General features: G+C 45.3%; 1 protein-coding gene across 2 annotated transcripts in view; it reads right to left on the reverse strand.

The window, feature by feature from the left end:
- The window catches only part of LOC144686786 (von Willebrand factor D and EGF domain-containing protein), a 309,526-nt gene that overhangs the window by 280,751 nt on the left and 16,437 nt on the right, over nt 1-12,338 (reverse strand). The gene's annotated exons all lie outside the window — the stretch shown is intronic.

Genomic DNA, 12,338 nt, shown 5'->3' on the forward strand with positions numbered 1-12,338 from the left:
TGATTTTTCTCCAGAGTTGCACAGAGCTGTGACCTGAAGATTGATCTTCAATTTTTGGAGACTCCACGCCAATTCTGGAGGGTAGGCAACCATATGCAAAATCATGAACTGGAAGCTCTGTTTTGCCTCTTTAATATATTCATATCACAAAATTACAAATAGCATACAGCTAGTAGAGAAAAATGAAAAACGTCTGCTTGGTAAATGTCCAAAAATGTGTGTAGCGTGTCAATTAGGTTTTCCAGTGATTGATAGAAAATAATAGTACTACTTCTGCATTCCAAAACTGAATTATCTTACAACACCCAGCATCTTAGAGTTTAAAACTCCCAATAGGTGGCTAATCAGCTGAAATTCCAAAAGCGTGTATAAAATTTATTGAAAAAAATAAACAATTTGAAATAAAATTTACAATTTGAAGATTTTTTTTTCACCAGTTGCAGTTTAGGCAACAGGGAAAAAGTCTCCCCTACTTTGTAATCTCTAGAGTATAGTTTGTTCCAAAGCAATGTCACACTGAGTAGAATTAAAATGAAATATTGGGCATCATGAAGGTAAAAAAGCCCATACAGAACTTGCATATGCACTAAATAACCTCAGAATTGCAATGTTAAACTCATTAATGCTGCTACTTTCTCTTGCTGTTCTCCAGCGATAACTTCATGCAACACGACACATTATTTTCAGCTTTTCCTGCTCTCTGCAGCAAGCAAGAAAATGGGAGAATAGGGAATTTTTTTTTTTGTTTTAAGCAGCACATTGTAATGATCTGGAATGTACTGCCTGAAAGGTGGTGGGACCAGATTCAGCAGCACCCTCCCAAAGGTTGTTTACTTGAAAAGGGAAAAAATGTAGGGCTGTAGAGAAAGAGCAGGAGAGTGGAACTAATAAACATCCAAAGAGCCAGCATGGGCATAATTAGCTGAATGGCCTCCTACTGTGCTGTATGATTCTGTATATTAATCAGACTTCCAAATCATCACTAATGTGGCATGTTACAATTACAGTCAGTCCTGAGTTCAGTCACAGCGCTGTAAGGAAAATGCCTTTAACTGGCTACAGACTCACATTTAGTTACTTTTGCACCCATATCTGCAGACATCAGTGTCCCTTTAACAAAAAATATAAATCCTTCTATGAGAGTCAGAGGATGTTGAGGTATTATCACAGCATGCCTGCACAAGCCAAGAAAATGTTTTTTTTTTCGCATTTATGGGCCTCAATTGACTTCCCATTTAGAAAAATACAATGGTCAGAAACAACTCCGCAAACCAATTGCAACTTCCTAAATGTGTTGTGGAATGTGACCAACAGTCTAAATGAAGCAGACTCCAGAGCATACCCTCAAGCAATACCGCTTGAAGCACTTCTGAACAGGCGAGGGAGAAAAATTAAAGTTAAACAGATTGCTGACAAGTAACCCCCAGAGAAAGGAACAAGCTTAGGCGAGAACTTGGGTTGGACTTGGCTGAGATGACTCGATATTCACGCCCATTCCAGAGCTAAGTGCACAATCTAGGCTGACAATTCAGTGCAGCAACAAGCGAATGTTGCATTGCCAGAGCTGTTGTCTTTGGGATCAGATGTAAAATTTATTTGAGCACTATAAAAGACAATATTTGCCCCTCATCCAACACCTCCAAAAAAAGCTCAAGGGCAGAATTTTTCCCACGTTGGGCGGGCTCAGTGGGAGCGGTTGGGAATCCAACCCCCGCCCACGATCGGGTGCACACCGTCATTTTATGCGGGAGGTCCAATTAAGGCCCGCCCAGCGTAATGCGCGTCTCCGGGATCAGCATAAAGGGGTGGGCAGGGGCGGAAGCTCAATGTCCACTGGGTCCAATGGCGACCCAGCAGCCGATTCAAAAATGGCGCAGGCAGCCGTGCAAAGCCTGCCATTGACTCTGCAGCACTGTAGCGATGCAGAACATCGTTCCAGAACAGGGCAGGCGGGAGGGCAGGTCGGCGGGGCAATCGGCCCTGAGGCTTTCTGATGAGTGTCTCGCTGCCCTCCTGGAGGAGGTGGCAGCACGCCGGGATATCCTTGTCCCAAGGGATGGGGGGAGGAGGGCCCCCCATCTCACCAAACATGCCTGGGAGGAGGTGGCATCCAGGGCCAGCTCCCATGATGTGGTGAGGCGCACATGAGTGTAGTGCCACAAGCACTTTAATGAACTCCTGCGTTCGGGAAGGGTGAATACCGTGTTGGATTGAGTCACTTAGCTCAGCAGTTAGCAGCACCCCCCTCCCCCCCACCATCACCAGACCTCAGGGTTCTTAGAGTGCGAGTGGCAAATGTCAATGAGGGAGCATCTGGGCAAGGGGATTACCCCTGGCTGCTTGGAATGAGTGTCTTGTGGCTCCAGGGTCACGAATTGGCTGAGCCCAGCAAGGATTTCCTCAGGCGGGGTTGGCCAGGCTGCAATGGCAATGAAGGTACAGGGTGGACTAATCAATGCTCCTCTCTCCTTTCAGGAGAAGACAGCCCACAATAACGGTGAGAGGAAGCGGACTGATGGAGGGCCGCCCCACCTTCTAATTTTGACCAGATACGAGCAGGAGGCACTGGAACTGGAGAGGCGCCATGCGCCCAGGTCAACCGGCTGCGGTGAGGTTGGGATGCTACAGGGAGGTAAGAGTGCAGTGCACTAAAATCAGAATATCCGTCATAGCAACCATTCCACTGTCTATACAATGATGTGAGCCTCCAACATGGAATCCCCATTGATGATGGAAAGACGAGGGCACCCTGATCCGGGTGCCAGGCATGCACAGTAACAGCGTAACAACTTCAACTATCACATGTCCTGTTCTTTTCAGGCTCACCAGAAGACCCTCAAGGTCAGGGGCCTGAAGGGCCGCCGCTCACCCCAGAGGACCAAGAGGATATAAACGTACCAGTGTCACACCCTCTCAGCCAGGCAGGCACCAGCGCAGATACCAGCATCTCGGTGGGAATCAGGTCATCGGCTAGTGCCTCAGTGCACAGCAGTGAGGGCACTTCACACTCGCTTGAGGTGCAGGCGGAGGCAGAGAGTGCCCAGGGTGCCGGCAGTGGGAGGACTACTGGGGACCAGGAACATGCTCAGTTGGTGGCTGATGATGGGCCTCTGGAGTCATCCCTGAGGCAGCAAATGCTGAAAGTCCAGCAGAGTGTGCGGGAGGATCTGGCAGAGAAACATGAGGGAATGCTTGCCATGGTCTCCATTGTGGAGGAGTCCATGTAGAGCTGAACCTTGTCCGTGCCATAGTGAATGAAAGTCAATGCACGCCTGAACAGCGCATCTGTCACTATCTTGGCACAGCTGTGGACAGCTGATTGGGAGACACCACAAAGGTCATCCACCGACCCCTGGAAAGAGCCGGAGACATGGGAGTTGAGGGCCACCATGACCTTCAGCGCCACTGGCATGGGACGTCCACCCACACAGTTGGAGCTGATCTCAGGGCTGATCATCTGACAGACGGAAGTCACGCTCTCCTTTGAGAGACGGAGCCTCCTTTGGCACTGCACCTCAAACATATTAGGGTAGCTGCTTCGCTGCCTGTAAACCCTGACAGCAGGATGGTGGCGTCGTCTGCGGCCCCTTCCACCTTGGACTTCCTGCTGGCCCTGCGCCCCTTGTGCCTGCGCCTGGCCTCTCACAGGTCGCTCCTCTGGAGGCTGAATAGGGACACCTGGCCCCCTTCCCCTTCTGGCCCTCTCTTCCTCCTCAGAGGAGGTGCCTCCAGCGGAGACCACAATCCCCATTACCATGGTAAGGGAAGGCTGTCTGTTACCTGGAACGTCCCAAGTGCTAAGACTCCTCCGGAGTCCTGAACTGAAGCCTATAATTTCTGTAAAAGCAACTCTGAAGCAAAATGAAGTTGTCCTGTTCACACAAGTAGCAGTAAGTTATAATCTAAAATACTAACAACTCGCATTAGTGAGCCCACTCACCCCTCTTATCCCACCTGTGGATGAGGTTTTTGAAAATGTGGCCCACCCACCTGCCCGTTGCGCCCGTGCGACGTCCTGAAAATTGCACGGGCTGCGCAAAATCGATTTCAATTGGTGCCTCAAGGGCCTTAACTGGCCCATTAATTAACGGCGGGTGCACCTCCGTACTCATAGCGCGCCTGCCTTCTGAGATATCGCAATGGTGCGCAGTGACGTCGGGACGCACGCCCGACATCATCGTGCGTCATTCTACGTGCCAGCGTATCGGGCCCGCCCCCGCACGCCAACTGTAAAATCCTGGCCTAAATGTTTTTTTTTAAAATTTCATGAATGTCTGTGTCTCACGGCGTGTAAACGCCTGTCACATTTGTCTACAAACAATGGGGGGATTTTATGCAGCCCGCAAGAGCGAGAAAGATGGTGTGCGGGGTGACTGAATTAGGCAGGATGCAAAATTTCGATTTCCCGGCAACGGGCTGAGGTGCAGAGACAAAGTCAGGAGCTTGTTTGCGGCATGTCGAAAATTATGCCGGACCATGGCAGCTTCACACTTGTAATACCAATACGCTTTCATGCCACGAACACTCATTATCCTGAAACAGTTTTTAATGAAGTCTTACCCTCAAGATAAAGTCAGCGGCGCACGAGAATCTCATGGCACCAGATTCACGTTCGTTTAAAGATAGCATGCACCTGTTGGCTTTGTGCAGTTGTGTCTTAGATCGGTGGCTTTCCTTCTTGAACTCTGTGGTACAAGGGAGGGGAGCAGGAGAATGGCAGCTTGCATGGAGGCTCAAGGCCAGCGAGGATGAATCAACAGTGAGGTGTTGGGGGGAGGTGGTTGGGATTGAAAGGGTGGGGTTGGAGTGCATGAAGGAGTGGAAGAGGGATCCAAGGGAAGGCATAGGGTGGGGTTGGGGGCATGGAGGAGTGAAGTGGGAGGGCCTGGCATCTTAGGTGTGGTAGGGACAGTAGTCAGGGTAAGGAGATGAGGAGCCGAAAGGGCAGGGCCAGCACACTTCAAACGTGGGCCCATCTCAGGTGCTGGCATGGAAGTGTACAGGGCTTTGAGTTCACCTACAGCATTTCAATTACCCCCGCTGAGAGTGATCTCTTGACAATTTTCTTTACAGTGCTTAGAAGGGAGGGCCAACTGAGCCTGCAAGTTCACCCATGTCCCTCAGGGCGGCAAGTACAACACTGGACACTAACATGAACATTCAATAAACAGTAAACAAAAAATATAACATTGCTTTTTCCCACAATAAAGGAAATGTGCCTAACTCTCCTGTAACTATCAATGCATGCCAACCATGAGGCATGCTAGTACATTGAGATTTCTGATTAAGCTCACCTCAGCAAATAACACTGATGCGAACATGAATAAAGTGAAACCAATGAAATTTGAAATACTTACAAGTGAAATCTGAATTTGAAAAAAATACCTTTGTGCTCTCAATAAGTCTTATGTTAATGGCAATGGAGTTGGGTAGGAATGTTTTGGCTGTGATGCAGAACCTTCCACTTTGACCAGGAGATTCTCTTATAGCCTGCCCATAGCTGCAGCATTGTCAGTTGACAATGGGTTTCAGAATTAAAAAGCTTCCCTCATTGCAGAATCGCACCTGCCTGCCTTGCACGCCACCAACACTTTAAATTTTAATTGTAATCATGTGGGAAACAGAGAAAAGGGGGGGGGGGGGGCTCAGAAGTGGCGCACGCTTCCGATTCTGCCATGGTTAAAGGGGCGCCACTGATAAAATTCTTCCCAATGTCTGCGTATCAAAAGTAATATTTATTCAATGCAAAATATTCTGGGATGTTCTTTGGGGGTTTTGAAGGGGGATCATATAAATGCAGCATTTTTTCCAACACTCACTGTCTAAATTCACACATGGTGAACTGGCACCTGAATCAGGTGCCCGAGGGCTACCAGCTTTTGTGGAATTGTAGCCTTAGTATCTTTGGGAGATGCGGGAGTGTAACTCCATGGGAGCTGGCATCTTTTTGGGTAGAGAATTTGGGGGATAACATAATTCCAAAAAAACTATTACTTACAATATAGAAGGATATGCTGATGCACACATGCCTTTCATTAACATTCAAGTTACGCTCCCGCAGTATTCAAAACCCTAAGGTACCCCTCACAGCAAATCTCCTCCACTTACATTTCCTTAATCAAATTATACCACATTGAAAAGCTGAATGACTGTAACCCTGCTTTGGGGAATTGTAAATCTGTTAATCTCATACATGTGAAATGTAAAGTAGCAGCCCATTTCTGTCTTTGTATTTCGTTTGAGCTTTTCTCCTATTTTTCTCTTCGTTTCCTGATCTCTAAGGGACATACGCCAAACATTGTCGAGAGAACATGATTTGCTCACAGGCTTCTCTCACTGCTGCTCTGAAATTCTGAAGATAGGTATGCAAACACAGTCCCAGGTCCCATGAAATTGAGAAGCCAAAATGATGCAGGGTTCAAACTCTATTGTCAAGTATGGGAGCATTTAATATTAATTTGCAAAATGCTGGCATACAAGTCTGAATTCAAGGGAGTAAAATAGCCCAAAATACTTAACATTGAAAGATAATAGTCAAGAAACCGTTGGGAAATTCCACAGAACCTCTCCCATTATGTGCGTAAACGGGGTTTCTGTCGAAGTTTTGGTGAGGAGCGGAAGCAGCTCATGAGAAATATTCCCAGCCTATATTGAGAAGCATATTGAAACAAGAATAGCATTGGCTTTGTTGAAGGATGAAGGTTCAAGATTACAGATTGTCAACACCATCACCTACTATGCTCAGTTACTGATTGAGTTGAATCAGGCAATAAAACAGATCACCCAGTTTGTAACCATTTTCTGTGTGCCCTTTCATCTCAACCTTACCAAAAGTATCTGCTTCTTTGGCATCAGTTACCTATCATGGTAAAGTCATCCAAATTTTGATATATTTTCTATTGCTAAAAGATCCCAAAAATTAGTTTCAGTATTCAATGTTTACTATTATGAACCAGACATGTCCAGTCCAGACATGCAACAATAGAGATGTCATCAAGCATGTAAGCAACCAATCAAACTGAAGTATTCTCACAGATAGCAAACTAGGAATGAAAATGTATTGATATCATTCACTTTTTAATTAAATTTTACATTTATAAATTATTGAGATGTACAAATGGGCCTTAAGTAAAAGCTGAAATATCATAAACAAACTTTAAGAAATAAATGTGGATTTTCTTAACCATGCACAGAAATTTGACATACCATAAATATAAAATTAGTTTTCCAGGATGCGAGAAACTTTCAGCAATAATTATGAACTTAGTCGGCCATTAAAAACCCTGTTACACATCATTCACATGGTATAACTTTTTCAAGGGTTTTTACAATGAGACTAATAGCATGAAAAGGCAAGTACTTGTCAGTTCAGTGATTTCAATTTGATTGCATCTGGGAGCACTTTAACAGCACATCTTATTGGAAAGCATAAAATCACTGGCAGAAATTTCTGGATTTTCATGTTCAATTGCACATTCGTGGACCCCTGAAGTTGCTGTTAGTTTCACAGCTATGTTATGGACAGAAGGGGGTTCAGTTCAAACAGCACTGATTTTCCTCTTACCACCTGTCCATAAACATAAGGTGTTTTAAATTAGATTTTTTTTAACAATAAGCGATGGCGTAGTTTCCCAACCCCTTGGTTTTTTTGTGATCCAATTTCACTAAATAATCACACAGCAAATTCGAGTCAGGATTAACTCAGCAGATTAGTTTATTGTACACATTCAAAACCCCCGAAAAGGAGTGTTAGCAACATCCCACTGTGCATTCACACAGTACAGGGAGGGATAGAGAAAAGGAGGTTTTATAGTACAATGACCACAGAGAAAATGAATATTCGTTCACATGAGTTCCAGAGTCCCAAAGTCAGAGTCCAACGAGGAAGTATTTCATGTAGGCATTTGATGGTCAGCTGGCTGGAGACTGGTGTTGTAAGATTTGCTTTTTCAGGTGGCATTGATGTTGCAAGATGAAGTAGGTATGTAGAGGTGGCATCAGTTCTGTAGGCGATGATACAAAATCTTCCAGTAAAGTCAGGTTAGATGCTTGCTTCTATGTGGCCTGTCAGTTGGATGTTAAATAGCCAATTGGCTGCACAGCTCAGAAAGGTGATATTAAACTGCTCAAAACGCCAGAGGTTTGGCTCATGTGACCTTCCTTCTCCATAGTGACTTCAACAAAGGAGGTTTATTCAGTACCTGGGATTTGGCTTTTTTTCAGGACTGATAATGTCTCAGCCATTATGGGTTGAAAGGGGGGCCATTCATATTGCGGGTCTGGTGTTTGGGAAGCCATTGTCTCAACAGACCCACAGGCTCCGCTAGCAAGATTGGCTTATCAAATGCAAACAGCATTCCTGTAGCTTCTTTTGAAATTGGTCTGTACAGTCCCAAGTGGTGTATTAGAAGCTCCTTCGGCATAACGAGGTATGACATTCCCGAAATTGAGAAGAGAGTTATTTTGTTCTGGAAACTGCTGGGGGTAATTGCCAGATAGAGGGTCAACTATCTTAATTGCCTGTGTTCAGCGGAGAAGTCCAGTTTAAAAATAAGAAATAGTAACAAGGATAAAGTTTTTAAATATATACAGTGTTGGGTTTCTTGTCTGGGTCGGAGGAAACCAACAGCAGTGGCAGGATCAAACGTTGACAGTTTCACCATCGTTCTAACCTCAAAATGTGAGCCATAGTATAAACTTTGTAAACTAATAAATATCCAGTTATGAGAGTTGAGATTGCAGTTTAACCTTTGGTTTCCACATGTTGCCAAGAATTTGGATCAGGCTTGTTCTGATGGTTTTACATTGTTCCTAGGTGTTTTTTTTTTAAAATTCTGTCATGGCATGTGAGTGTCGCTGGCTAAGCCAACATTTACTGCCCATGCCCAACTGCGCTTGAGAAGGTGATGGTGAGCTGCCTTCTTGAACCACTGCAGTCCAGGTGGTATACACTCACAGTGCTGTTAGGAAGGGAATTCCAGCAACAGTGAAAGAATGGCGATATAATTCCAAGTCAGGATGGTGTGTGGCTTGGAGGGGAATTTGCAGATTGTGGGGCCACAAACAAACATATGAATTAGGAGCAGGAGTAGGCTAGTCGGCCCCTCGGGCCTGCTCTGCCATTCAATAAGATCATGCCTGATCTGATTGTAACCTCAGCCCCACATTCTTGCTTACCCCGATAACCTTTCAGCCCCATGTTCATCAAGAACCTATCTAGTTCTGCCCGAAAAATATTTAAAGATTCTGCTTCCACTGCCTTTTGAGGAAGAGAGTTCCAAAGACTCATGACACTCTGAGAGAAAAAAATTCCTCTCACCTCTGTCTTAGACAAGCAACTCCTTAATTTTAAACAGTAACCTTAGTTCTAGATTCTCCCACAAGAGGAAACAGCCTCTCCCCATCCACCCTGTCAAGATCCCTCAGGATTTTAGAGGTTTTAATCAAGCCGCCTCTTACTCTTCTAAACTCCAATGGATACAAACCTAACCTGTCCAGCCTTTCCTCACAAGACAATACACCCATTCCTGGTATTAGTCTAGTAAACCTTCTCTGAACTGCTTCAAACGCATTTACATCTGTCCTTAAATAAGGAGACCTGTACTGTACACAATGCCCTAGATGTGATCTCACTAGTGCTGTGTACAACTGAAGCATAACCTCCCTACTTTTGTACTCAATTACCCTCACAATAAATAATAACATTCCATTAGCTTTCCTAATTATTTGCTGTACCTGCATACTAACCTTTTCTGATTCATGCACTAGGACACCCAGATCACTCGGAATCTCAGAGCTCTGCAATCTCTCACCGTTTAGATAATACACTTCTTTTTTATTCTTCCTGCCAAAATGGAGAATTTCACATTTACCCACATTATACTCCATTTGCCAGGTCTTTGCCCACTCACTTAACCTAGCTATAACCCTTTGTAGCCTCATGTCCTCTTCACAATTTACTTTGCTGCCTAGCTTTGTGTCGTCAGCAAATTTAGCAACTATTCTTTTGGTCCCTTCATCCAAGTCATTTATATAAATTATAAAATGTCGATGCCCCACCACTGATCCCTATGGCACACCACTCGTCACATCCTGCCAAACAAAAAAAGAACCATTTATGCTAACTCTCTGCTTCCTGTTAGTCAGCCAATCTTCTATCCATGCCAATATGTTACCACCTATACCATGAGCTTTTATTTTCCACAATAACTTTTGATGTGGCACTCTATCAAATGCCTTCTGGAAATCTAAGTACAGTACATCCACCGGTTCCCCTTTATCCACAGCACATGTGACTCCTTCAAATAACTCCAATAAACAGGTTAAACATGATTTCCCTTTCACAAAACCAAACTGACCCTACCTGATTGCCTTGAATTTTTCTAAGTGCCCGGCTATAACATCTTTAATAATAGCTTCTAATATTTTCCCTCTGACAGATGTTAGGCTAGCTGGCCTGTAGTTTCCTGCTTTCAGTCTCCCTCCCTTTTTGAATAAAGGAGTGAAATTGCTATTTTCCAATCTAATAGAACCTTCCCCGAATCTAGGGACTTTTGGAAAATTAAAACCAGCGCATCAACTATCTCACTAACCATTTCTTTCAAGACCTAAGGGTGAAGCCCATCCAGGCTTGGGGATTTGTCAGCCTGCAGCCCCAACAATTTGCTCAATACCACTTCCCTGGTGATTGTAATTTTCCCACATTCCTCCCCACGCTTCCATTTCCTGATTTATAGCTATTCCCGGGATGTTACTTGTATCCCCTATAGTGTTCCCATGCATTTGCTGCTCTTGACCTTCTAGGTGATAAAGGTCACACTTTTGGAAAGTTTTGTCAAAGGAGGTTTGGCCAGTTGCTGCATCTTATTTATGCTACATGCTGCTGCGAATGTTCAAGGTGGTGGATGGGGTACTGATCAAGTGGGCTGCTTTGTGCTGGATGGCACTGAGCTTCTTGTGTGCTTTTGAAGCTGCGCTCGTCCAGGTAAGTGGAGAGCATTGCATCACACTTCTGACTTGTGCTTTGTAGATGGTGGACATACGCAAGAACATACGAATTAGGAGCAGGAGTAGGTCACTTGGCCCCTCAAGCCTGCCCCACCATTCAATAACATCATGGTTGACCTGAATATAACCTCAACTCCACATTCCCGCCTACCCCCAATAACCTTTCACCCCCTTACTTATCAAGAATCTATCTACCTCTTCCTTAAAAATATTCAAAGACTCTGCTTCCACCGCCTTAAGCATTGGAAATGCATGAGGTGAGTTACTTGCCATAGAATTTCCAGCCTCCGACCTGCTCTTGTATCCACAGAATTTAGATGGCTGGTCCAGTTAGGTTTCTGGTTAATGGTAACCTCCAGGGTGTTGATTAACTAAGGACAATATGAATGCAGCCCTGGCAACCTTTTCAAATAAATGCGTCTATGAATCAGAATTCTAAATGCTGTCTAACAGATAAACAGATTTCAATAATACCCTACTTATAGCATGCAGGTCATGCAGGTAATGCTTATTCACCAACTACAAGACACAAGGCAGAAGCGAGATGGAATACTCTCCATTTACCTGGATGAGTGCAGCTCCAACAACACTCAAGAAGCTTACCACCATCCAGAACAAAGCAGCCCACTTGATTAGCACGCCATCCACCACCTTCAACATTCACTCCCTCCAGCACCACTGACGCAAAATGGCAGCAGTGTGTGCCATCTACAAGATGCACTGCAGCAACTCACCAATTCTCCATCAACAGCACCTTCCAGACCTGTGACCTCTGCCACCTAAGAGGACAAAAGCAGCAGGTGCATGGGATCACCACCACCTGCAAATTCCCCTCCAAGCCTCACACCTTCCTGAGTTCGAACTACATCACCGTTCCCTCACTGTCGCTGGGTCAAAATCCTGGAACTCCCTTCCTCATAACACTGTGGATGTACCTACCCAGAAGGACTGCAGCAGTTCAAGAAAGCAGCTCACCGCCACTTTCTCAAAGATAATTAGGGATTGGCAATAAACGATGGCCTAGCCAGCGACACCCACATCCCGTGAAAGAACAAAACAAAACCATGGGGCAGAATTTTGCCGTCGGCAAGCAGGGGGCGGAGCCCACTTGCCGCGCATAAAATTACGTGGGATGATGTCAGACGGAACCCCTGACGTCATCCTGCCCCATTTAAATTTTCAGGAAGGCGGGGGCACAGCAAAATCAGCTGCGGGCCCGCCAACCTGTCAATGGCCAATTGATGCCATTGACAGGGTCATTTAAACAATTAAAGGACCTGCCCGTCCAACCTCAAGGTTGGCGGACAGGCCAGGAGCCCCGGCGGCAAATA

Source organism: Cetorhinus maximus, chromosome 11 (genome assembly GCF_964194155.1).
Source record: "Cetorhinus maximus chromosome 11, sCetMax3.hap1.1, whole genome shotgun sequence".
Lineage (NCBI taxonomy): Eukaryota > Metazoa > Chordata > Chondrichthyes > Lamniformes > Cetorhinidae > Cetorhinus > Cetorhinus maximus.